This window comes from Mesoplodon mirus (genome assembly GCF_964341445.2).
Source record: "Mesoplodon mirus genome assembly, chromosome: 1".
NCBI classification, from domain to species: Eukaryota; Metazoa; Chordata; class Mammalia; order Artiodactyla; family Ziphiidae; genus Mesoplodon; species Mesoplodon mirus.
In genome coordinates, this window is record NC_138976.1 from 13,264,411 (window position 1) to 13,288,236 (window position 23,826).

Below are 23,826 nucleotides of genomic sequence, written 5' to 3' on the forward strand. Positions count from 1 at the left end.
TAGGTAGTGGTTACAGTGGGGTGGGGAGGAAGCCGGGGTCTGGGGTGGGGGAGCACACAGCTGGCACTGACAGTGTCAGCACCTTCTAGGGTCTAACGCACGTGGTTGAAGGACAGACACTTGCTTCGTTGCAATGCTTCGTGACTTCATAAAGTGACGTACGTTTTCATCTGTGTAACATTTCCAATACAAATTAGAAAAAAACAAACACAAAGGATATATGCAGACGTACACAAAAATGAGTATATGTATTATTAAACTTTTTTTTGGTACTTTCACGTTTGCTAGTGCTTTTGGTAGCAACGATTTTAAAGAATTGTTTTAGACACAGAATTCTTTCCACTTGGGCATTGACATGGACAGTGACACAGAAACAAAGCTCGAATGTCCAACTTGTCCTAGAACTTCTACTTTTGTCAGTCCTTTTCATTAATTCAGTGTCGCGTGGCTATGCGGATGCCCTTTTGCTCACTTGTGCAAACGCAGGAAATTGAGGAACCATAGCTCTGGCTGGCAGAGCTGGCAGGAAGCGGGCCACAGGGCTGGCTGGGGACGCTGTGCAAGGTGAAAATGTGAACCCAACTTGAAATTTGGAAACCATGGTGGTGGAAAGGGAGAGAGCGGTGAGGAAGGGGCAAGGGGAGGGGATTGCTGAACGACCTTCAGGGAGGTGCTCTTAGAGCCGGGGCAGAGTCCATATTGTGTGCTGGTCCTCCTCCAGCTGTGCCCTCTCTGTGGAGTGAGGAGTCTCTGAGGCCAAGGGGTGTCTTCTTGGAACCCTATCCTGGGTACCTGGAACCCTGGAATTCTCTGCCCAGTGGTCCCCCTGAGGGCAGAACACACTAGCCCATGTGCCAGCGTGCACAGGCCTAGGCCCATGGTGGCTGTGCAGGGAACAGGTGTGGACACGGCTGAGACCAACTGAGGTTGCACATGCACGTAGGCAAGGCCCCTGTCGTGGTAGGGATGGAGTCATAGGTAGGGAGAGGAGGAGGGGCGAGGGCTGGGGACCTTCACTGGTCTTCCTGGCCCAGCTCCACAGCTCTTAAGAGTGGGCTTGTCCAAAACTGTCTTAATTTCTAATAGTGTCCCCATGTCTGGGAGCCAGTCCCAATAGCTGAAGGCAGGAGGTTGGATTGAGAGATCGCTCAGGCCAACATGCCCATGTCAGAAGCTTCAGGGGGCAGAGATCGGGATGTTCCACGTGCTTGTGTTAGCTCCTGTCCACAGGACAGGACAACTTAGGTGTGAGCTGTTCTGTAGGTCCCAGCCAGACGTGGGTCAAGGGCCCTGAGCTCTGGGTTCTCCCTGACTGTCACCAACAAGCTTGGACATGTCAGTTGCTTCCTCTATACAATGAAGGTGTAAGATGGCAGGAGCTCCAGCGGGTGCCAGGGAAGCGTTTCAGTGGGGGAACTGCTGTCCACCCAGGCGTCACCCCTCTGCAGCCACCCGTCTCTCACTCGGGTCTGCCCTGTCCCCTTCCAAGATGGCTGCCCCCAGCGAGCTGAGCCCATTGCCCTCTTTACACCCCGTCTCAGCACCATCCCGAAGAAATATTTCAGCAGCAACGATTAGATGGCTGTAGCAGACAGCCTCTAAGATGACCCCCAAGAATTCCCACCTCTAGTATCCATTTCCTCATGCAATCCTCCTTCTGAGCGTGAGCTGCACCTAGGAACTCGCTTCTAGTGACCGGAATATGGAAAAAGTGATGGATGTTCATCTGAGATTAGATTTCAAAACACCTGTGGCTTCCATCGCTCTCCCAGTAGGGACGGCAGCCCCAGCCAACACCTCAATTCCAGCCTCCAGAGAGATCTGAGCCAGAGGCACCAGTTAAGCTGTTCCTGGCTTTCTGAGTCTAGAAACTGTGAGATAATTAATGTTTGTCATTTTAAGCCACTAAATGTTGGGATAATTTTTAAGCAACAATAGATAACCGATCCAATGGCTTTTTCTGTCCCTTTCCAACACTGATGGCCCCTGGTCTTCTACTTTGCTTACCGTCATCAGAGCAGTTCTCCAGACATCTGTCCCTCTATTTTCTGGGCTCTTCTGGGTCAGGGTCAGAACCTGTCTATCCAACATGGTCTGTCTGTGCCAGCCTCTGACTCTGGGGCATCCTACTTTGATGGAGGGTGACAGCCCAGCCCAGAGTTGGGTGGTGGGAGGGTGCTAGTTCTGAAAACATCTGCAGGTTTGCTGTGTAATGCTGGGTGCCCTCCATCCAGCTCCCTCCCTCTGGGTGGCAGGATTGCCTGACCACTCTCTCATTACCATTGCAACAGTGAGCACAGGAGTGTCCACGGCTTCTCCCTGGGTCACTGGTCTCCCGGGCCACCTGCTTCCACTGTTGCCACGGGAAGCAAGGATTATCACGGGAAGCTCAGGGAAGTAGCCAAGTTGTGGGGCGTGGGGATGATACGGCCAGAGGCCAGCCTCCTCTTTTTGACCTGCAAAGCTAAGTGCCTGTTCCTCATTGCCTCAGAAATGCTCCTCTGAGACCACCTCCGTCTCATTTCTCTACCACCGTCTTCACTGTTCCTAGTGCAGGGTCTACCTCAGAGTAGAAGGACCTTTGAAAAGAAAGGAGGGAAGATATTAGGAGAAAAGGACCCTGGATTTAGAGTCAGACCTGGGTTCAAATCCCAACTCTGCTATTCTCTAGCTGTATGATACTGGGCAAGTCAATCAATCTCTTTGAGCCTCAGCTTCCTCATCTGTAAAATGGGGTGAATCATCTCTGCTTTAGGGTTTTTAAATTTTGTATTGTGGTAAAATATATGTAACACAAATTTACCATTTTAGCCATTTTTAAGTGTACAATTCATTGACATTAGTACATTCACACTGTTGTACAACCATCTCCATCCTCTATCTCTGGAACTTTTTCATCATCCCGAACCCTGTACCCTAAATAATAATTCTCATTCCCCCTTCCTGTCACCCCCTGGTAACCACCATTGCTACTTTCTCCCTCTGTGAATTTGACTCTTCTGGGTACTTTATATAAGTAGAATCATACAATATTTGTCCTCTGCATCTAGCTTATATCACTGAACTCCTTTAGGGTGTTTTGAGGGATCATTGAAAACTATGTGTGTGGGACTTCACTGGTGGCACAGTAGTTAAGACTCCATGCTCCCAACGCAGGGGGCCTGGGTTCGATCCTTGGTCAGGGAACTAGATCTCACATGCATGCCGCAACTAAGAGGTCGCATGCCGCAACTAAGAGATTGCATGCCACAACTAAGACCCGGTACAACCAAATAAATAAATAAATAAATAAATAAATATTTAGGGGGGAAAAAGAATAAAACTGGCTAATTAGCTTTAAAAGAAAAACGAAAAAAAAAAAAGAAAACGTGTATGTGACAACTCCGACTGGGGGTCAGCACATTATAAGTGCTTAGAGACATTTGTGGATGAATAACTGTTAGGACTGTCACATCTGTCTCCTGTGTCTCCAGGCAGAAGGAAGAGGACTGGAAGAGGGAGGAACCCACCCTACAAGTGGGGAATCCAAGCCTTGGGAAGGGAAGCCCAGCTGCCCAGGGATAGCCCTGTCCCAAGGAGGCCACGTGGTTGATGACAAAACCAGGGAGGTCTCTCATGCATTCGGCTCCACTGCCTGATACTCTGCCATCATTGTTCTGGGTCTTAATGGGGTTTGATTCCCAGCTTGCTCACATCTGTTTCTGTTTGAAGAGCTCTAGAAGCTCTTCAAAAGCTGGGGCCCTCGTTTCTTCACCACCGTGTCTCTGAAATCTTCAGGGCAATGCCGTGATCAGTACCTACCAGCATTAACCGGTGTGGCCATTGACCTTATAGGATGCAAGTACTCCTGGGACTGGCCTATGTCCATTCGGGGCCCCTAGAGCAGTGCCTCTTCAAAACCAGAGGCCTCTTTCACCAATCCTTCTCCTGCCTGGGCTGGAGAGGTGTATTCCTACAGCCAAGCTGTAGGGCTGGGCACTGCACCAGAGTTATCAGGGCTCTTGTGGGTTTGTTTTCTAGTGCTGCTGAAACAATTACCAAACACTTACTGGCTTAAAACACACACATCTATTAGCCTATGATCCTGATGTCCAATATCTGACGCAGGTCTCACTGGGTTAAGATCAAGGTACCGGCAAGACTGTGTTGCTTTCCAGAAGCTCTAGGGGACAATCTGTTTCCTTGCCTTTTCCAGTTCCAGAGGCTGCCAGCATCCCTTGACTTGTGGCCTCTTTCCACCCTCAGATCAGAGATGAGGGTTTGAATCCTTGCATCTTATCACCCCAACCTCTGCTTCCTCCTCAGCCCCTCTTCTGCCTCTGTCTTCCACTTTTAAATATTCTTGTCTTGGGCTCACCCAGGTAGTCCAGAATTTTTACATTTTATTTTTAAGGTCAGCTGATTAGCAACTCTAATTCCATTCACTACCTCCGTTCCCCCTTTTCTTTTTCTTTCTTTTTTTTTTTTGAGGTATGCGGGCCTCTCACTGTTGTGGCCTCTCCCATTGCAGAGCACAGGCTCCGGACGCACAGGCTCAGCGGCCATGGCTCACAGGCCCAGCCACTCCGCGGCATGTGGGATCTTCCCGGACCGGGGCACGAACCCATGTCCCCTGCATCAGCAGGCGGACTCTCAACCACTGCGCCACCAAGGAAGCCCCCCCTCTTTTCTTTTCTTTTTTTTTTTTTTTTTGGTATGATAGAATTTTATTGAAATTTTGCTTGAGACAAATGGAATTACTCTGTTAGGAACCTAATTAGAAATAAACTTTGAGAGAGTCAAAGATTATAGATAGTTTATACTTTAAAAAATGCCCATCTCCCCAAATAAAATTATTACATTGTCTTACTAAGAAAATGTAATCTTTACATAAACCCTTGTGTGACATTTTCCAGAAATCAGAAGGAAAAAAGTTAAGCCACAAGAAGTGAGTTGAGAATTTGCTGTGAAAGTTGAAAATGAGACTGTAAAAATAAATGAAAATTTTCTATAATCTAAAACTAGGTTGTAAAATATCTTAAATGATAAAACCATGCAGATTGGCTTTCCTTTACCTTTACTTTTAGAGTTTTTGTTTGTTTCTTTCTTTCTTTGTCAGATATGTTGCATGCATTTGGGGGCAGTCTGTTTTCATTTTATAGTGAGTTTATGATTTTCAAATTATTTTTGCCAAGTCATATTTATTTTTACAACCTCCATTCCTTTGTCATGTAATGTAACACACTCACAGCTTCGGGGGTTAGGACGTGGATGTCGTCAGGCGCCGAGATTCTGCTTCCACACCACACCTTGCTGCGTTGCAGACTCCTGGGCCCCGCTGCAGACATGGATGGAATCACAGGCTCAGGAGTCTGTGTTTTACACCCAGGCAGTGGGAAGGCAGGAGGTATGGGGAGTGGGAGAAAGCAGACCGGGTGGAGCTGATGTGGGGGGCTTCCTGGTTCCATTCGCCTCCAGTGAGCCTCCTTCCCTGCCCAGAGATGGCCAGGGCAGGCCACGTGGTGTGTCAATTAAAACCCAGGCCTTCTGTGTGTCTATGTTTTCACATGGGAGGTGGGTCATGGAGAGACAGACAGGGCGCCCAAGAGGAGAACCCCAGGCTTCTCAGGTGGGTTCTTCTGACTCCCGGAAACTTGCTTTTGTGTTCCCAGACCCGGCATCACCCTGGTCTCCTTCAGGCTGTTGAAGAGACCTTGGTCTTTGATGCAGCTTATGGTGGCAACAGTCATTTCTAGGTGTGTCTCTCTGAGATCTCGAGATGCCTGTGCTCTGAGTCACGCAGGGGTGGTGAGGAGAGCCTGCAAGGGGCCTGCTGGAGCAGGTGGAGGAATCCCGGTGGTAGAGGGGATGTTGCAACCAGGTGGAAAGGAGTCATTTTGTCATGAGAAGAATTGGAGGACAAGACTGATGATCTGAATGAGGAGGGCCCTGCCTAAAACCCTCAGGCCTTGATGTCAGAAGGGGTCAGCCTTGATGTCAGGTGTCCCATTGTGCCATCAAGGAAGTGGAAGCTTGGAGACTTTCAGTGACCTGTCCAAAGCCTCCCAGTTCAGCCAAGGGTGGAAGCTGAACTTGAACCCAGGTTGTCTGCCTCCAAATCTCTTGCCCTGTTCAATCCTGCTCCAGATGCTGAGGCTCCCCTGGCGGGGGAAGGGACTGGTCAGCAGGGGGATCTGGGAGCACCACGGGATGGGGCACAAGAGGGGCTCCCTCCTTGGGGCAAGAGCCATGGTGTTTCCTCCAGACCCTCGGCATCAGGGTGTCAACCAGCCTCAGTGGAGCTCTTGCAGGCTCACCCCTTCTGGTTCCCACAAAGGAAGTCCAAATAGGCAGGTGAGTGAGAGCTGTTAAGAGGCTACCCTGAGCCCCCACTGAAATGAAAAGGGAACCGACTGATGGTACAAACCACAGGCATTTCCTGACTGGGGGGAGGGAAATCAAGCCCAGGGCTACCAGGGTCCCTGTACATGTGGGTGCCTAGGTGCACCCCCCCTCACAGGACACACGCATGCACACGCACGTATAGCCATACACCAAGACGCTTGCTCAGGCACCACCCTTGCAGGCAAGCTCACGACTGCACACAAGCACACACTCCCTGACACTCAGCCCTGCGGCCGAACACACTGAAACACACACTCACCCTTCAAAGGCACCCACACACTTATGTGTGCAGACACACAGCTACAACACACATCCAGACACCAATATGCATCCCTGTCTCACCTCCATCCCAGGCACGAACGGGCACGTTCAGAAGGACATACAGGAATGCACAGGCAGCCACACATACGCCTGACTATCAGAGCCACTCAAGGAGTCACACACGTACTCTCGGGCATATTTGTTCAATGATCAGAACCAGAGAGGAGTTAACGTGTGCCCGGCACCGTCTAGGCCTGCGGAGACGTGGACTCACAGACCCACATTCAAACGTATCCGTGCACATACACATGCATACTCAAGCATACACACAGTCTCAAAGGCAGACACGTATATGCACACTCACACACACGTAGACAACAAATACACACAACTGTTCTCCAGGCACACAGCCAGGTTTTCTTTTCTCCCCCAGCTTTATTGAGATATAATTGGTCACACACAGTTTGATTTTTCAGTGAGTGAAAATAACAAGGGGTGTTGTTTCTTGAGATGTCTTGCCTTGGTGGCCTCTTCTTGCCGCCCCCTCCCTCATCCTTTCTCCCTTTCCTGCTCTCCCTTCCCCTTTCATTCCTCCTCTCCTTTCTTCTCCCAAAATCTGTCTCCTATTTTAGTCAGGAGATGGGTGGCTACAACCCTGTTACAGTTATAAGAAATTCAACCTGAAAATCTGTGGGCTTGGATTTCTTTCTTCCCTGGCATTGCTCCAACACTTTTTCTTTCCTTTTTTTACTGAAGTATCGTTGATTTACAATATTGTGTTAGTTTCAGGTGTACAGCAAAGTGATTCAGTTACACATACATTTTTTTCAGATTCTTTTGCATTTTAGGTTATTACAAGATATTGAATATAGTCCCCTGTGCTATACAGTAGGTCCTAGTTGATTACCTATTTTATATATAGTAGTGTTTATATGTTAATCCTAAGCTCCTAATCTATCTCTCCCGCTCCTTCTCCCTCTCCCCTTTGGTAACTGTAAGTTTGTTTTCTATGTCTGTGAGTCTGTTTCTGTTCTGTAAATAAATTCATTTGTATCATTTTTTAGAGCCCACATATAAGTGATACCATATGATATTTGTCTTTCTCTGTCTGACCCACTTCACTCAGTATGACAATCTCTAGGTCCATCCATGCTGCTACAAATAGCAATATTTCATTCTTTTTTTATGGCTGAGTAATATTCCATCACACACACACACACCATCTTCTTTATCCATTAGTCTGTTGGTAGATACTTCGCCAAACCTTTTTTTGTTCCGATCAACCTGACTGCTTTTAGCTGAGGGTAGGGCCAGATGCTGATGACATCCTGGAAAAAAAAAAAAAAAAAAGTAAAATCTGTCCTGGAACCAAAAATTTGAAGAATTTGGTTGGAAAGCTAGAAGAACGAGAAAAGGATCTAATCTTTGGCCACAGGGTATACCCTTTGCCCCAACTGTCAGACCCAATTCCCTCACTTTAGGAAGAAAGGATTGAGGCTGTGGAAGACACAGAAACTTTGCTTAAGCAAGGGCTTGTACCCAGGTGTCTCTGCATCCTGTTCTGAGCAATTTTCCTCACACCAGGCATACCAACCAACAGTCTAATGAGGCTGGATGATGAGGAGGATGGTGGTGATGCTGATGATGGTGATGTTGATAATGGTGATGGCAGTGATGCTGGTGATAATGATGATGATGGTATTAGTGGTGGTGATGAGGGTATCAACTCGCATATAGTATCTACTTCATGCCGGGCTCTCTTCTACACTCTTTAGTAAATTATGACTCACATTTTGCAGATGAGGCAGCTAAAGCACAGAGGTGACATCACTTGCTCAAGATCACATAACTAGTAATAATGGCTGGCAAATTCAGAGAAGGTATTGCCTTGACTCATAAATGCTCCCTAGGCAGGACGCTAGAGCAGAGAGGGCCTGGAGAGACCATCCCACTCCATGGGGTCACTGTACAGACGGGGCATCTGGAGTCCAGGGGAAGGGACTTCCTCAGGTCACACAGTAAGACAGCAGCAGAGTCTGTTTCAGGGAGAGTTCCAGTGCTGACACTCAACAAAGCCAGGACTCTTCAAGATGGACAGTCCCACTTTACAGAAAAAAGAAAGCCATAGTTATAGTCAACTCCAGTCTGGATGAAAGCACTGACATCCTCTAAAAATGATCCATGATCAAGGCAGCCGTTCAGTTTTGTCCAGAACCCCAGCAAGTGCTGTGTTCAGCATGGGGAGAGACCAGTTGCCATAGTGAGCATTCAAAATGAGGGACTTCCCTGGCGGTCCAGGGGTTAAGACTGCGCACTTCATTGCAGGGGGCGCCGGTAGGATCCCATGTGCTGCAAAGCGTGGCCAGAAAAAAAAATGGAGGTCATCCCCCCACCTTCTGTGCAAAAAGAGACACAGGACTGGATTCTTGGGTACCTTGGTTTTGCCTACGGTTATGATTTGAGATGACCCAAGGATGCCCATCCACCCCCTGTATCTTCCCAACCGCCCCTTCTAATTCCTGACGTTCCACCATTTAAGGTTCATTCCTCTGTGTCCTGATAACCATCACAGCCACCATACACTGCCAGGTGCCTCACATACCTCATCTCATTGGATCCTGGGAGGGAGGATTCCTCATTACACAAATACAGAGACTGAGGCCCTGAAAAGGGCTACATCTTGATCAAAGACTCCAGCTAGTAATGGTCAAGCTAAGATGGGGGCCCAGGTTTGTTAGAATTCAGGAGTTTCTCTCTTTACTGGGGCAGCCACTGGTAACTTGGGGTCCTCCTGGGTATGACTTCTGCCTCTAGAAGTAGGGTGGCATGGAACATTCGTGTGGGATGCCTCCAGGTGTGTGTGAGTCTGGGGGCATGACGAATGGGAAGATAGAAGGTAAAGCCCTGGAGGAACTAGGAAGCTGCCTAATGGGGACATACAGAATCAGGCGCAGAGCCTCAGGGCAGGGACCTCCTGACAGTGTTGCAAATCAGAAAAACAAACCAGGTTCCCAGTGCGTCTTTCTTTGACAGCCATAGATCAAAAGCCAGGACCAATGGAGACAGATTTTAATCAACTTTTTTAGCTAAAGAAGTGTTTGTGTTTGGTTTTTAATAAAAAAAAAATCTAAGGGCTTCCCTGGTGGCGCAGTGGTTGAGGATCCACCTGCCGATGCAGGGTACGCGGGTTCGTACCTCGGTCCGGGAGGATCCCACATGCCGGGGAGCGGCTGGGCCCGTGAGCCATGGCCGCTGAGCCTGCGCGTCCGGAGCCTGTGCTCCACAACGGGAGAGGCCACAACGGTGAAAGGCCCGCGTACCGCAAAAAAAAAAAAAAAAAAAAAAAAATCTAAGAAATACATGCTTACATTAAGTAGTGAAGTGACTATGGGTGGGGGGAGCATCCCAGGCAGAGGAAACAGCAGATGCAAAGGCCCAGGTTTGGACTGTACTTGACCTGTTTGAGGGACAGCACAGAGGAGAGTATGGCTGGAGCCTAGGGGGCCCAAGAAGAGTGGTGGGAGGTGAGGGACCAGGCAGCCAGGTTGTGCCTGAGCTGAGATCTACAGGGTGAGGAGGGGTTAACAAGTTGCAGAGGGAATAGCATGACCGGGGGGTGGGGGGACCTCATTCCCACTGGGTTTAGTGATCCAAGAATTCAAAGAAAAACTTTATATAATTGATGATAGGAGCTCACATTTCTTTGGTGCCTTATTATATTTCGAACCTCTTTTGCAAGAACACACTTTATCTCATTTTTTATCTTAACATACCCCTGGGAGGTAGAGATAATTATCCCCATTTTATAGATAAGATAACTGAGGCTCAGGAAGTTGAAGTGGTTTTTTTTCCCCTCAAGGTCACCTGGCTTGTGGAATTGCAGGAACAAAGCTTGAAGCTGAGCTGATCCCAGGCTTGTTCTACTACAAATTTTACTTTTAAATTTATTTTTAAATTTATTTTGGCTGCTCTGGGTCTTAGTTGCAGCATGCGGGATCTAGTTCCCCGACCAGGGATCGAATCCAGGCCCCCCGCATTGGGAATGCGGAGTCTTAGCCACTGGACCACCAGGGAAGTCCCTACAAATTTTATTTCTAACGCCCAGAAGATAACATTCAAACCCTTGAGAAGACCCAGGACATTAGCTTAAGTTGTGTTTTTATTTTATTTATGTGCTTAATTTTTAAAAATAGAGGAGAATTCCCTGGTAGTCCAGCGGTTAGGAATCTGTGCTCCCACTGCAGGGGGCATGGGTTCTATCTTTGGTTGGGGAACTAAGATCCTGCATGCCATGGTGTGCCAAAAAAATTTTTTTCTTTTTTTTTTTCTTTTTTTTTTTCTTTTTTTTTTTTTTTTGCGGTACATGGGCCTCTCACTGTTGTGGCCTCTCCGGTTGAGGAGCACAGGCTCCAGACGCACAGGCTCAGTAGCCATGGCTCACGGGCCCAGCCGCTCCGCGGCATGTGGGATCTTCCCGGACCGGGGCACGAACCCGTGTCCCCTGCATCGGCAGGCGAACTCTCAACCACTGCGCCACCAGGGAAGTCCAAAAATTTTTTTCTTAATAAAATAATTAAAAAAATAAAAAAATAGATAAGACATTCTCAGGGCATAACAATCCAGAAGTATAAAAGGGTTTACAGTAAAAGTGTCCTCCCACCCCCTGCCCTTTGCTCAAGTGGATTATTTCTTTGATCTTTTTCGAAGGTTGAGAGGAACATACTTCTAACACTGGTGAAATGTAGCTTTATAAGTTTTGGTTGCAAAGGTAAAATTTTATTTCAACTGGTAGAATTCTTTGGCCCTGGAAGCACTAACGGTTTTCCAAAATGAACCCAAGAGCCTTAAAATATTTGGCTTTCTCCCTGTTTCTGCCTTTTGAAATTACATGTATGTAAATGCCAGAGGTGGAATTTAATATCATTAGAAAACAAATGACTTCCAAGTACAAAATGAAGTAAAAAGGATATTTCCTCTCCTGGAGATGATGATTTTTAATAGCATTTCCTTGTATCAATAAAGGCTGGAGAAGCTGATGGGCCTGTAAGGAGCCAAGTCAGCCTCTGCTCTCCTGGGCTTGTCAATTCCTCCCGCCTTATTTACTGTCAATTCCTCCCATCTTATTTATTGTCAAACTGGAAGAAGCAATTATCTGTTGCAAGTCCCAAGTCAGAAAGCCTTTCTTTCCTTCCCTCTCTCCCTCCCTCCCTCCTTCCTCTCCCACCCACTTCCTTCCCTCAGTCGGGGAGGAAAACACTTTTCCTTTACCCTCTTATGTGCTGTGAGTACAGCCTGCAAATTAAACTGACAAAGACAGATTAACAGGAGAAAAAGGCATATGTTCCTTCATCGATGCTAATAGTTTTACGTGTGGGGGGGCTTCACAGGAAAAAAAGTGAAAACCCAAAGAAGTGGTTAGACTTGGGGGACTTATCCACCATTTTAACACAGGACAATAAATGGTGAAGTGACTAGACAAAAGAAAAGGAGTTGGGGCTACTAAGGGTGGTAAACTGTGGGAAGGTAAATATATCTGGGGGAAGCTAATGGAAGATAAGGGTCATTTCAATCAGGTTCGTTTATGCAGACTCACCTTGATCTCTGCTGATAAAGGTTGTTATCCTCTTCCTGGTACGAGTTGGAGGTGGGGAGGTGGGGTACCTCACAAGGAGAATTCATGTCACCTTTACGAAGGGAAATTTATGCCCTGCTTTTAGACAGAAAGATAAGGGGGGAGGTGGTAGCTGAGTCTTTCCTCTGTCTGCTGCTTCTCACTTGCCTTCAGCTCAAAATAATCTTTATGCCAAAGTGGCATATTTTTGAGGGTGGCATATTCTGATTACCTTAACTAACTTCCTTTCTCCCTCCCTTCCTTCTTTCCTTCCCTCTTTCCTTTCTGGCTCCTGCTCTCTCCTTCCTTCCCTTGTGACCTTATTTTTCAGTGACTGTGACAGCCCTGGTGGGACTATCCCTTCAGAGACAACCTCCATCATGCCACCCTCCCTTCCCAGGGGTACTCCAGAGGCTCCCTTCTCGGGAAAGGGTAAAAGGCGAATCCCTGGTCTTTCCCTTCCAAGCTTCTCTGCTTCAGCCCCTCAGCCCCAGGCTGGTGGCCCCGTGGCCCCCAGGGTGGACCTTGCCTGTCCCGTCCTCTGACCTTTGCACAAGCCGCTCTCCTCCCAGCTGCCGTCCCGCATCCCCGCTTCCTCAGTGCTCAGGGTCGCCTACTTCTCCTGACTAGCTCAGCCACTTCTGGAAGCTGCTTTAAAACGTTTTCCCACTCTGGCCCTGGGAGTTTCCCCTCCTGTCTGGAGCTGAGCAGCATGTGAGAGAATTAGGAATGAAACCCAGCTCTGAAAAGTTCTACTTAGTGATTTTGAGGAAGCCGCTCCCCCATCTGAATCTCATTTCCTCATCTGTAAATTGAGCCGTGTGACTGGCCATCTCCTGGGGCGCCAGGGCCCTGGGTGTCTCTGGTTCTGAGGAAGCTTCGCATTTCCTGGAGCCGGGATTCCTGTGGGAAGGGCTCACCAGACTCTGCGGACCCTGGTCCTCCCCACCAGACCACCCTCGCTGATAGGCTCTTCCCCACAAAAACCTCAAGGAGGTAATTTTCCTTCCACCGAGAACCTTCTGGATTCACATTCCAAACCCTGCCTGCCAGAGGTCACCTCGCCTCAGTGTTTCTGACACGGAGAATCTGAGGAAGAAAGGGACCTCTTGCTGACCGTGTGGATGAGGCAGCGTATGAAGACTCTAGTTAAGTGTTCTTCATCCATCTGGGCACCCGTCTCTCCACTCAGTCAGCACGTGCCCCTCACACGTGTCTTGTGTGCCAGGTATGTGCTGGGGGTACGAAGTCACAGGGTAGGTGTGGCCAGGGATGGATGGGGCATGCAGCCAGATGGAAAGTTCTGTTCATACAGTGATGATAAGTGACACAGAGGGGACACCTGGGAACCCTGACCCAGTGACATTTCACTCAGGACCTTAACCAGGTGTGAAAATTGAAGAAGAAGAAGATGTGTCTTTTCCTGTTTATTTGCAGGGGTTCCTTGTAGACTCTGGATACCAATCCTTTTCCGTTTTCTATGTTGCAAACATCCTCTCCCGGTCTCTGGTTTGCCCATTAATTCATTGTGGTATCTTTCCTGTATGTTTTGTATTTTAATGTAGTCATGTATCCATATTATTCTTTAAGGTCGGCACACTGTGTGTGTGTGTGTGTGTGTGTGTGTGTGTTAAATAAACTCTTACCTGAGGTAATAATGATACTTTCCTCTGAAAGTTTTAAAGTTTCTCTTTTCTTTTAGATCAGTTACTCATCTGTTAGGTGGCCTCTGTGTGTGTGTGTGTGTGTGTGTGTGTTAGGAATCTGATTTTATTTTACTTTTTGTGTGGATAGCCAGTTGCTCAGAAACACTTTTTAAAATCGTGATAAAATTTATATAACATAAAATTCACATTTCAAATGGGTAAGCCATGTTTACGTGCACAGGTCAGTGGCATTTAATGCATTCACCGTCTTGTGCCAGCCTCACTACTATCTAGTTCCACAGTCCAGGAGGAAACCATGTATCCATTCAGCAGTCACTCCCACTCTCCCTCCCCAGCTCCCGGCAACCGCTTCTTTGCTTCTGTCTCTGTGAATTTGCCTCTTTTGAATATTTCCTATAAACGGAGTCATACAATACATGGCCTTTTGTGTCTGGCTTCTTTCACTCAGCATAATGTTTTCAAGGTCCATCCATGTGGTAGTGTGAATCAGTATTTCATTCCTTTTTATGCCGAATCATATTCCATTGCGTGGATGTACCACGTTTTATTTATCCAGTCATTGCTTGAAGGACACTTGGGTTGTTCCCACTTTTGTGCTACTATACATAGCGACGCTATGAACATTCCTGTACAAATTTTTCTTTGCACACCTGTTTCCAATTCTTTTGGGTCCAGCAACACTTTCTGAAGTCTGTTCTTCCCCTGCTGATCTGCAGTCCCACTTCTGGTCGACACTGAGTTTCCACATGTGGGTGGGTCTCTTTCTATGCTCCCTATTCTGTTCCCTTGGTCCAATAATCCATCCTGGCACCAACCCTATACTGTTAGAGTTTCATGGTACGTCTTGATATGTGGTCAAGCGAGAGCCCTTCTCTCCCCTCCCTGCACTGTCAAGACTGTCTTGGTTACACTTGGCCCTTTGCTCTTCCATTCAGATTTTAAGAGCTTCTCCTCATCAAGTTCCACAAAAACCCTGTTGGCATTTGTTTTGAGTGTATAGGTTGATTTTTTCGGAGAATGGCTTATCTTTGTGATGCTGAAGCTTTCCAGCACATACTCATGGCTCTTTTTCCTCCCACCTAAAGACTTTTGCACATGGCTCTGCTTGGGTCACTCTCGCCCAAGTCTTCACCTAGCCAACTCCTCCCTCTCCTGGTCTCAAGGTCCTCTGCACCCTGTATTTATCCCTCAGAGCCCTGATCACAATGGTCCTGAAATCACTGATTGGGTGGGTCTTGGTTTAATGTCTGGGTTGCAGACTCCTCCAGGGCTATCATGCTGTCTCCCTTGTTTGCCTGGATGTCCTCAGCTTGAAGAACAGGGGCTGACAGAGAGTAGGGTCCCAATAAGTATTTGTTAAAAGAAGGAAGGAAGTAAGGGAGGAAGGTCTTCTGGACCCAGAGCACTTTGGTCATACCTAGAGAGAAGGTTGAACAAAATTACTTAAATCACCTGCGCCTCGGCTTTCTTCCCTGGAAAATGGGGATGTGATTAGGGTGTGCAGAGGATGAAGTGAGCTCAGGTGTGTTCGAGGCGCCGGGAGCAAAGCCTAGCAAGTGATCAGAGCTACCTGTGTTTACCTGGCCCCCGCTTCCCCTCCGTGAACTCCTGTGATGATCCTGTAGGCTCTAAAGGCTTTTCTCCAAACAGTTATCCCATTTTGATTTTGCCCCTCCCATGAACTAGTCATCTTATTCCCGTTCAGTATGTGATGCAAAGGAGTCTCAGAAGGGAAGAATGACTCATCTAAGGCCTTACACCTAGAAGCCCTGATCCCAAAGCTAACGTATGTAATCTTGAAGGTGTTTTCCAGCTCAGCGATCCAGTCACTGGAATTGCCAGTTAGATTTTGAGAACTATATATAGCTCCTCCCAAAACAAAACAAGACCAAACAGCAACAACAACAAAGACAAAAAACCCTTCCAGATCCAGAGTATTGACTTCAATTATTTTTATTTTATTGTTACCGAAATAGGTATCAACCTAAAATGAAGCAGGAAGTCCTCATGCTCAGAGCTCTATAAACAAACCATAAAACCAAAACAACACTCCTAAGTAGATACAAACACAATCTCAAAACCAATAAAATCCAAACTAACAGCATTAAATTAATGTGACTGACGATGTGCTGCTGAAATCAAATCTCTTGCATCAAGTTTAATGGGAGCAGAGTGATGTTTTTACATCTCATCTCCTGTGTCATCATCTTTTTTTTTTTTAACATCTTCATTGGAGTATAACTGTTTACATTGCTGTGTTAGTTGCTGCTGTATAACAAAGTGAATCAGCTATACGTATACATATATCCCCATATCTCCTGCCTCTTGTGTCTCCCTCCCACCCTCCCTATCCCACCCCTCTAGGTGGTCACAAATCACCGAGCTGATCTCCCTGTGCTACACGGCTGCTTCCCACTAGCTATCTATTTTACGTTTGGTAGTGTATATGTGTCCATGCCACTCTCACTTAGTCCCAGCTTACCCTTCCCCCTCCCCGCGTCCTCACGTCCATTCTCTATGTCCGCATCTTTATTCCTGTCCTGCCCCAGGTTCTTCAGAACAATGTTTTCTTTTTTTTTTAAGCAACAAGGATATATTGTATAGCATGGGGAATTATAGCATTTTTTTAACATCTTTATTGGAGTATAACTGCTTTACAATGGTGTGTTAGCTTCTGCTCTATGACAAAGTGTATCAGCTATACATATACATATACCCCCATATCCCCTCCCTCTTGCATCTCCCTCCCACCCTCCCTATCCCATCCCCCTAGGTGGTCACAAAGCACTGAGCTGATGATCTCCCTGTGCTATGCAGCTGCTTCCCACTAACTATTTATTTTACATTGGTAGTGTACATATGTCCATGCCACTCTCTCACTTCTTCCCAGCTTACCCCTCCCCCTCACCATGTCCTCAAGTCCATTTTCTACATCTGCATCTTTATTCCTGTCCTAGGTTCTTCAGAACCTTTTTTTTTTTTAGATTCCATATATATGTGTTAGCATACGGTATTTGTTTTTCTCTTTCTGACTTACTTCACTCTGTATGACAGTCTTCACTCTGTATGACAGTCTCTAGGTCCATCCACCTCACTACAAACATCTCAATTTCGTTTCTTTTTATGGCTGAGTAATATTCCATTGTATATATGTGCCACATCGTCTTTATCCATTCATCTGTCGGTGGACACTTAGGTTGCTTCCATGTCCTGGCTATTGTAAATAGAGCTGCAATGACCATTGTGGTACATGTCTCTTTTTGAATTATGGTTTTCTCAGGGTATATGCCCAGTAGTGGGATTGCTGGGTCGTATGGTAGTTCTATTTTTAGTTTTCTAAGGAACCTCCAAACTGTTCTCCATAGTGGCTGTATCAATTTACATTCCCACCAACAGTGCAAGAGGGTTCCCTTTTCTCCACACCCTCTCCAGCATTTATTGTTTGCAGATTTTTTGATGATGGCCATTCAGACCAGTGTGAGGTGATACCTCACTGTAGTTTTGATTTGCATTTCTTTAATGATTAGTGATGTTGAGCATCCTTTCATGTGTTTGTTGGCAATCTGTATATCTTTTTCGGAAAAATGTCTATTTAGGTCTTCTGCCCATTTTTGGATTGGGTTGTTTGTTTTTTTGATATTGAGCTGCATGAGCTGCTTGTAAATTTTGGAGATTAAACCTTCGTCAGTTGCTTCGTTGGCAAATATTTTCTCCCATTCTGAGAGTTGTCTTTTTGTCTTGCTTATGGTTTCCTCTGCTGTGCAAAAGATTTTAAGTTTCATTAGGTCCCATTTATTTTTGTTTTTATTTTCATTTCTCTAGGAAGTGGGTCAAAAAGGATCGTGCTGTGACTTATGTCATAGAGTGTTCTGCCTAAGTTTTCCTCTAAGAGTCTTACAGTGTCTGGCCTTACATTTAGGTCTTTAATCCATTTTGAGTTTATTTTTGTGCATGGTGTTAGGGAGTGTTCTAATTTCATTCTTTTACATGTAGCTGTCCAGTTTTCCCAGCACCACTTATTGAAGAGGCTGTCTTTTCTCCATTGTATATTCTTGCCTCCTTTATCAAAGATAAGTTGACCATATGTGTGTAGTTTTATCTCTGGGCTTTCTATCCTGTTCCATTGATCTATATTTCTGTTTTTGTGTCAGTACCGTACTCTCTTGATTACTGTAGCTTTGTAGTATAGTCTGAAGTCAGGGAGCCTGATTCCTCCAGCTCCGTTTTTCTTTTTCAAGATTGCTTTGGCTATTCAGGGTCCTTCGTGTTTCCATACAAATTGTGAAATTTTTTGTTTTAGTTCTGTGAAAAATGCCAGTGGTAGTTTGATAGGGATTGCATTGAATCTGTAGATTGCTTTGGGTAGTATAGTCATTTTCACAATGTTCATTCTTCCAATCCAAGAACATGGTATATCTCTCCATCTGTTTGTATCAACTTTAATTTCTTTCATCAGTGTCTTATAGTTTTCTGCATACAGGTCTTTTGTCTCCTTAGGTAGGTTTATTCCTAGGTATTTTATTCATTTTGTTGCAGTGGTAAATGGGAGTGTTTCCTTAATTTCTCTTTCAGATTTTTCATCATTAGTGTATAGGAATGCAAGAGATTTCTGTGCATTAATTTTGTATCCTGCTACTTTACCAAATTCATTGATTAGCTCTAGTAGTTTTCTGGTAGCATCTTTAGGATTAGAATTACTGTCATAGTTTCCTTTAAAAAAAAAAACCAAACTCATTTATTATCCAGTTTGGTCGGCTGAGCAATTTAAACAATGCATTCTCGAATGCAATAATGAAAATTGGGAAATAATGCACTTGGTATAACATCACTCATTGTATATTTACTGTGATACTCACCACTAATGAACTATTACAAGTGACTTCTCCAAAGACAATAATGGAGCATTTTATGCTTTTGCAAAGTATTTATTGTACTGATTGCCATGGAACTCCTCCTTGCTGAGCCACTGTGTGGGGTTGATGATTCAATTCTCCCACTGTTTACTCCACTGCGCCCATCAGGAAACTTTGTTCTCCCAAGCTCCAAGACCTCACCTGGCCCCCTGCAGCCTCTGTGTATCCTTCAAGTATTCAATCAGGCCTTGTTCTTTTCTCATTAGCACAAAACAATTAAAATTATACACCACACCCAGGCTCTGTGGCATCTTCATGGTGTCAAATTATAGTTCCAATGCATTAAAGTACTTGAGAAGCTAATTTCTTAGTGTCTGAAATTGAAGTTCAATGGCAAATGATCCTGGCAAAAGAAAATGTTGAGTTTTGCACCAGCAAAATAGATGGTCTGGGAGCCCAAGAAGTGAGGTGACCGTCGTGGTTGCCAGTGTAGGACTAAGTGAGCCGGATGTACCTGCATCAACTCACCAAAGTGAATGGTTGTCATACTGGCCACAGAAGCACAAACTCTGAAATAGATTTTTTTTTCTTTAGTTCCCTTCTAAAATAATTCTAGTAGAGACCCCCAGGGCGTGTGTAGAGTTCTGTGTGAGAAACTCTGGGCCCAAAGACCACTAAGTCTGCGAACAAACCCGGGCAGGGGCCGCGCTAGGTGCCCACTGACCAGCCCCTGCAGTCGGGATCTCAGGACTTGGAGGACTTGGGTCGGGGGGAGCTCAGAACTTGGCGGGGGGGTGGGGAGGTCCGGCGAGAACAGCTCCGGCCCGCAGGCCTGTCGCTGTCTACCTACCTCTGCGCCCTTCCTTCCCCAGGAAACAAATGGTGGATCAGACCTCCCAGGCTCTCCGCTCCCCCGTGTTTGGCGGGGCGCCAGGGCACCGGGGCCTCTCCCTGCGGTAAGGGGAGACAGACCCCACCCCACCCTCCGATGATCCGGGTCCCCGCCACCCCTCCCCCACCCCTCCCCACCCTTCCCCCACCACGTGCAGGCCCGGGAAGGCAAAGAGGCCCAGCCACCGTCACCAGGGATTTTCTTTTCTTTTTTTGCTGGTTTCAGGCTTTTTTCTGCCTGAGTGAAAATGAAACAAACACCCCCTGCGCCTCCCCGCCACCAGACACACACGCACACCGGCAGTCGCGCCCTCGCGCGCCCGGCCTCGCAGCCGCCGTGTCCGGGGCGGGACCCTCTCTGCACAAACAGCCGCGGGCCGGGCCGAGCGGGGAGCTCGCCGCCCGCTGCCCAGCGCCCGCCCGCTTCCTCGCGCCCCTGCCCGCCGCGCGCTTCCCGCCGCCCCGGAGGAGCGCCCGGTGGCCGGCCGGCCCGAGCGCAGGCGGCACACCCCGCCCCGGCACGCCCCGCCGGGCTCGGGCAGAGGCAGCGCGCCGACTGTTCGGGCAGCCGAGGACGACGCCGGGGCCGGGAGCCGAGGCGCAGGTCAGCCCCGAGCGCGCCCAGCTTCTGCGGATCAGGTGGGTCCCGCGGGGCGCCGCCCGAGCCCCCAGAGGCCGCGAGCCCGGCCCGGCCCGGGGCGGCGGGCGCCGAGTGAGGGCGGCGCGGGGAGAGGACGGGCCACCGCGCCGGCCCTGCCCTGTTGCTGCCCTGCCTGTGTCTCCGCTTTTGTTCTTGTCGCTACCACTGCGCCCAACTCCGACCCCGTCTCTGTCCCCATCCTGTCCCTGTCGCTGCCTCTGCCCAGCCTTCCAGACTCGGGCCGGAAGGGCCGCGGGGTGGGCTTCCCACGGGGTTCGCGAGGTGGAGGCGGGAGAGGGCAGGCTCAGGGGGCGCGGGGCCGGACCACCGAGGAAGTCTCGAAAGGAGAGAGGGTTCTGCCCCCGTGTATGGAGCAGGATGGGGGAAGGGCTCCATCGCCCAGGACCAGATGGGAAGAGGATGCCTCCGGGAAGGGGGAGCCTGGGAGGGTGAAGTGAGGGGCGCAGGAACCCCCGAGAGCCGGGGCACGGAGCGGGAGAGGTCGGGGAGCTCAGAGAGCCGAGGATCAACCCAACACCCAGCACCGGGAAAGTTTCAAACATTGTAACTTTGGCAGCTACCAGGCCTGCTGCATCGGGGTGATGGGAGGCGAAGCCCTTCAGGTTTTCAAACCACCACGTTCCCACTCAAAGGGACACCACTCCGCGTTTGAAAATGGCAGAAAAACAGCTAAACAGAATGATTGCACACACTCTTGAAAGGAGTCCAAGAAACAGTAAAGTGGAAAAAAATGTCAGCGCGCGAAGAGAGAAAGCAGAGCGACTTGAGATTCCCCGATCTTCCCGCGGGCCAGGGAGGGAGGGAGGCGTGGAGGCTGTCTGCGAGCGCGCTCCTCCCCCAGGAAAGACCCGAGACCCCGGCGGCTGCGTTTGTAGCTCTGCTTGTCGTTTGCGCTCCTTCTGGCCCCTGAGCAGGCCTTGCTGCCTCCTTCATTTACTTAGAAATAGGTGGGTCTCAGGAGGCAGGATGTACGGGGTGAGGGTGGGGGTAGCCCTGGCCTCGCCGCCTCCTAGCTGGGAAACCCTTTCCCAGGGAGAGCCTCAGTTTCCATAACTACGAAATAGAGATACTGCAGTGAGTAAGGAAATGCCAAGTGCCAAGGGGCTGTGTATGTGCGTGTGTGTGGGCGCGCGTGTGTACGTAGGGGAAGGATGTGGATGTTCTGTTGTACTTCTGCGCTTCTTTGGCTACACTCAGCACTTTCTACATTGCTCGGAGTTAATTCTGGGTGTACCTTGCCTCCCCTACCAGGCTTGGGGGGCAGGTGCAGATTCCCAGTTATTGTTACATGTAACAGGTGCGCAATGACTGAATAAGACAGAGCTGAAAAAGACCCTAGGGTTTACCTGGTCAGGGAGATTTCAAACTTTGTCCCTGGGAAGCCTAGGGTCCTGGCTCAAGGGGCACCATGGTGGGGGAGGGGAGCCTAGGCAGCAGGGCTCTGGTCCTTCCCTTCCCTCTTTCAGACAGAACCGGTTCAGTTCTGCCTTTGCCTCTTCTATATATTAGGAAACCCCAGAGGCTGTTTTTGGTATCAGATTCTTCAGATCCAGTCTGATCTGGCCATCTTTGGTGGAGAAACTAAATCTAGAGGTGTGCACAGTGATTTGGGCAAGGTCCGCCAGTGGCCAAGCCTAGCCAGGAAACCTGTCTCCTTAGTCCTAGGTCAGCAATGCCTTTTCCTGGCCCTGGTGGCTCTGAGGCACCGGCTCACCTCTTAGCACCAACCAGCCTAAACCCTAACTCCAGGGCCCCAGGGCTGCCTCCCTACCCTTGAGGGAGAAGAAGCCCAGGAGTCTCATCCTCTGAGCTTTTCCAGGCCTTCAGTGGGCCTTTCACATGCAAGTTGGTTTCACAGGCTGAGGTCAAAAGAATTAGGTTCCCCAGAAACTAATCAGCACACTGCCCCTTTCTTAGCCCAGCCCAACAGGTATCATCAACCTCCTTTATAGTTGGGGAAATGAAGGTGCGGAGAGGCCAAGTAACATGCCCGTGGGCACTCAGCTTCTAAATTGCAGCCGGGATTTGAAAGCAGCTCTGTCTGGCTCTAAGGCTTCTGCTCTTTGCATTACATCATCTCTCATGATGGCTAGAGAACGGTTAATGGACAGATGTCATTGAGATGGGGGCAAGGGTGAGGGGAGAATGGCTGAAAGGGGGGCTGGGTTAAGGGGGAGGCTGGACATTAATATAGGTGCATTCACAGCATAAATATAATTATTGATATATTTGAACTGAATGTGTTTTCCACCCTGTACATTGTCTTTATTTTAGCTTTTATTTTCTAGACACTTTAGAATTATTTTCTTTTCCTAATTTTTAACTGAAGTATAATTTCCATATGATAAAATCCACAGATGGTAAGTATTGGGTTCAACAAGTTTTGAAAGTTGTTTGCACCTATGTAACCACCACCCAAAATGAGATATGAAATATTTGCATCATCTTAGAAAGTTCCCATTTCCAATGAATTTTTCTTCTGCCCTTCCAAGCAGCCATTTTCTGATTTTCCTCGCCATTGATTAATTTTGCCTGCTCCTGGACTCCACATAAATGCAATCATACTGTGTGTCTCTTTCACGTCTGGCTTATTTCATTCAACGTGATGTTTGTTAAATTCACCTGTGTTATTGTGTATATGAGTAGTTTGTTCCTTTTTAGTGCTGAGTCGTATTCCATTTTATGGATATACTATCATTTGCATATTTATTCTCCTGTTGATGAATATTGGGTTATTTCCAATCTGGGCTATTCTTTCTTTCTTTCTTTCTTTCTTTTTTATTTTTGGCTGCATTGGGTCTTCGTTGCTGCGTGCAGGCTTTCTCTAGTTTTGCCGAGCAGGGACTACTCTTCATTGAGGTACACAGGCTTCTCACCGCAGTGTCTTCTCTTGTTGCGGAGCACGGGCTCTAGACATGCGAGCTCAGTAGTCGTAGCGCATGGGCTTAGTTGCTCCGCAGCATGTGGGATCTTCCCGGACCAGGGATCAAACCCGTGTCCCCTGCACTGGCAGGCAGATTCTTAACCACTGTGCCACCAGGGAAGTCCCTGGACTATTATTTCTCGTAGAAATCTTTTGTGGTCATTTGTTATCACTTAGAAGTGAAATTGTTGGGTCATAGAGTATACCATTTTACATCCCCACAGCGATGTATAAGACATAATTATTCCACATCCTTGACAGTATTTGGTATTGTCTGTCTTTTTTATTTTAACCACTTTAGTGCCTGGGTAATGGTGTCTTATACCTTCTGGGTTTTTTTGGGTTTTTTTTGCAGTACGCTGGCCTCTCACTGTTGTGGCCTCTCCCGTTGCGGAGCACAGGCTCCGGACGTGCAGGCTCAGCGGCCACGGCTCACGGGCCCAGCCGCTCCGCGGCACGTGGGATCTTCCTGGACTGGGGCACGAACCCGTGTCCCCTGCATCGGCAGACGGACTCTTAACCACTGCGCCACCAGGGAAGCCCCCCAAATCACATGTTTAACTGCCCTTTGGGTA

General features: G+C 47.9%; 1 long non-coding RNA gene across 1 annotated transcript; it reads right to left on the bottom strand.

Annotated features, from left to right (window-relative positions):
• Nucleotides 1-7,083: 7,083 nt before the first annotated feature.
• On the bottom strand, nucleotides 7,084-13,012 carry LOC309803045. The gene is made up of 4 exons (XR_014293891.1): nucleotides 12,803-13,012; nucleotides 12,239-12,352; nucleotides 8,436-8,748; nucleotides 7,084-7,973 (listed from the first exon to the last, which is right to left on the bottom strand). It is a non-coding gene; the product is annotated as an uncharacterized lncRNA (long non-coding RNA).
• Nucleotides 13,013-23,826: the final 10,814 nt, after the last annotated feature.